The sequence below is a fragment of the Pinus tabuliformis genome, chromosome 9 (genome assembly GCF_031772625.1).
Source record: "Pinus tabuliformis cultivar Carrire ecotype Pingquan chromosome 9, CPIR1, whole genome shotgun sequence".
In the NCBI taxonomy this organism is placed as follows: domain Eukaryota; kingdom Viridiplantae; phylum Streptophyta; class Pinopsida; order Pinales; family Pinaceae; genus Pinus; species Pinus tabuliformis.
In genome coordinates, this window is record NC_142307.1 from 1,503,180,932 (window position 1) to 1,503,184,741 (window position 3,810).

A 3,810-nucleotide genomic window follows, 5' to 3' on the forward strand; every position below is an offset into this window, starting at 1 on the left:
CAATATGACCCAGATATTCCACCTCCTGGACTCTGAAGAAACATTTGGATCTTTTTGCATATAATTGTTTCTCCTCCAATAGTTGTAGCACCCTGTCAACATGTTCAACATGATCCTTCCAAGACTTGCTGTAGATTAGTATATCATCAAAAAATACTAACACAAATTTTCTAAGGAATGGTTTGAAAATTGAATTCATCAAACCTTGAAATGTTGAAGGTGCATTGGTAAGGCCAAAAGGCATGACCAAAAATTCATAATGACCCTCATGAGTTCTAAATGTTGTTTTCGGAATGTCTTCAGTCTTCATTCTGATTTGATGATATCCTGAACGAAGATCCAACTTGGTGAAGTAAATTGATCCATGCAATTCATCCAGTAATTCATCAATGACAGGAATGGGGAACTTATCTTTAATAGTGAGCTTGTTGAGCTCCCTATAATCCGGACACATGCGCCATGATCCATCCTTCTTGTGCACCAATACTACTGGAGCAGAGAAAGAACTTTGACTCGGTTGAATTATACCAGCCTCTAGCATTTCTGCAACCATACGTTCAATTTCACTCTTTTGGACATAGGAATATCTGTACAGCCTGATGTTTGGAGGAACACTTCTTGGAATCAAATGAATAGCATGATCATGATCACGCATAGGTGGGAGACCTTTGGGAGTCTCAAATACCTTGGAATGATTTTCCAGGACTTTTTGGAGATCTGGAGAAATAGATGATTCCGATGTGGAAACATCTAGCGAACATAATTGTGCAATTACACCTCTTTGCTCCTTTTTAGAAGCTTTGTCATACCATTAGAGCTGATTATCTTTCCTGGTTTCCTTGCAATACCCCTTAATTCAACTTCCTTTCCTTCCGAGAAAATTTGATGAAAAGTTCTTGAAAATTAAAAGCTATTGTACCCAAGGATTGTAGCCATTGGACTCCTAGTACAACATCAGCACCTCCCATTGGAATGGAAAGCATTGGGCTAGTCAATACATATTCTCCCATGGATAGCTTGATATTATGGCACTTTCCAGAGCAATTTATTGTTCCTCCATTTGCAATCATCACTTGACACTCTGGTGCTGGATATAGGAAGCAATTCAATTCTTTTGCTACCTTACAATGAATAAAATTGTGGGTGCTTCCTGAATCAATCAACACTATTACCTTTTTCTTCTTGATTTGTCCTTCTATCTTGATGGTTTGAGGAGTGGTAATTCCCGCCAATGCATTACAAGATATGGTCGGATTTATTTTTTCTTCATCTAGGCTTTTTTTTTGGAGTATATCCTCTTCTTTTGACCTTTCTTGCTCCTTTTCTTCTTCCTCTTCACAATCTATGTAGAATAATTTCTTCTCAGCACACTTATGACCTTTAGTGTATTTGCTATCACAACTGTAACAAAGCCCTTTTGCTCTTTTTTCTTCCAATTGTTGTGGTGTCAACCTTATAGGTTGTGGAAGACTAGGGGCAACAACACTTCCGTCTTTATAGTTGTGAGTGGTATGCTTCCTGGTTGCCATAATTTTGCTTTCCATTTTTCTTGCTAACCTGAATGCCTTCTCTAATGAATCAGGTTCCCAAAGGCGAACATCATTTTGGATATTATCCTTTAAATACCCTATGAACACATCAATCCTATGCTCCTCTGGAATATCTTTTACCCTTATGTTCAATTTTTGGAATTCCTCAATGTGCTCCATTATTGAACCCTTTTGTTTGAGACTTATCAATTGGCTTAAAAGATGTGTTGCTTTTTGTACCCTCATAATGTGCTATCAATTCTTCCGTAAAAATTGCCCAAGTGATAAATTGTTTATGAGAGCAAAGCCATTGATACCATACAAACTGATTTGGTTCCAAATATAAATTTGCCATACGTACCTTTTGTGTGTTTTGCACATTATTGAGATCGAAGAATTGCTCCATCTGTAATATCCATGTGGCGGGATCCTTGCCATCAAACTTCCTCATATCGATTTTTGGAATGTGGTGGGTCTTTGATCCAACATTAGAGTCTATGGAATCATGATTAACATTTATTTTTTTCACATCATGAGTTTCCTTTACAACCTTTTCACCATTAGTAAGTATTTTTTGTAGAAAATTTTTCAAATCTGTCTTCAAATCTGCCATGTCTGTCTTCAAACCTGTCTTCAAATCTACCATGTATCTCTTCAAATCTATCTTCGAATCATCAATATTAGCTTCAGTGCCCTTTATCTTAGATTCCACTCCATTTATCTTAGATTCCATGCCATTTATCTTAGCTTCTGTTAGCTTTTGTGAGCGTGACATTTGTTGCACTTGTTCTTGTAATTTTGATATATCATGTAGCATTTCTTCCTCTTCTTCATGAGTCATGCTAGAGCTTTTAGGTTCCTTACTAGGTGTTTGCATTTTCTTTGCTCGGGGCATCAGTTACCGATAATAATGCTTTATTATGCCCTTTGAATTCCTTCAAACCAACCCTACGCAAAAAATAAAATAAAAAAAATACACCCTTTTTTCACTTTGTAGAAACCTGATATTGAATCTGATGTATCTCTGTAATTTCAAATCCTCCAATTCTGAAATTGTGAACTGTAGTATCCTTCTATGTCCTCTTTCCAATGCCACAAGTCTGACCCAAATTGGATTCTCCAAGGAAGAGTTATGTTAAATCTCCCACAATGACTTGACTATAGACTAGTTCAGTAGAGCGAATTTGTACGATGTGCCACGAGTGACTGTTTTGACCTTTGGATCTGAAAAATGCATACAAGAAACTACAGTCCGTCCTCTTTCTGCACATTCTTACGAAATTTCAATCCGATCCCCAGAGAGAAAGTTATGACGATTTTCCCTAGGTCACCTGTTTGGAATGTAATTCAGGAGTTTGCAAAAAGACCAACTTCCTCAGATCATGTCTCCGCAAATATAGCGCGAAAAGCTCTGAAATCTGGACCCGAGGTTCAGCACGATTTCTTCTCAAATGGGTTTTTTTTGAAACTTTTGAAACATCACAGAAAAAAATTTATAGCAAAAATTCCACGATGACCTGTTTGGAGCAGCGAAACCCTAGAATCCAAAGCTTTCATACCAAATGGTATGAAACCAGTTCAAGAAAAGATAGAAAAGATAGATCAACGCCTTATAATTCAGCCTCTTCAAGGGGGAAACCTCCTTTACATTACATAAATTAACAATTCTTGGATGATTCAAATGAAAAAACCTCCTTTCTATATATAGGAGTCTAAGGAGTCACAATATAATCCAGCCGACCTAACAATAATAATATAAAGCCACAAAAATAACAATAGAGGGATTCTATGGGGCACAGTAATAACAATATGGGGGCAATAGGGGCACAACAATATTAATAAGGGGTATAAATACAATAGTAATGGGGTAATCAATAGTATTATAGGGACCCAACAATGCCCCCCAAGCTTCATTGCATTCAACGCGGTGGTTGGAATGAAGGTTTACCTTCGAAATCTTTTTAAGACTCGACTTGGATTTTATGAGATTGTAATCAAAGACTTGATTTGGAAAGGGAGTTGTTTCATTTTTTATTGAGGTTGACACAGTAAAATAACTATCCTCATAATCCACCGTGTTTACAGTATTTGATAGAAAATAAAAAACTGAAGGATGATTAAGGTTGCTGGAATAATCTTCATGGTGATCCAGAAGATGGGAACGATGGTGGTAATCTTCCCATGGTGCCTATCCTATCATCATTGACTAAATGATTCCTTCGTCTGTAGAATGTACATGTGACCAAGGATCTGAAGAGGTGCCATATTCCTTAGACCTATC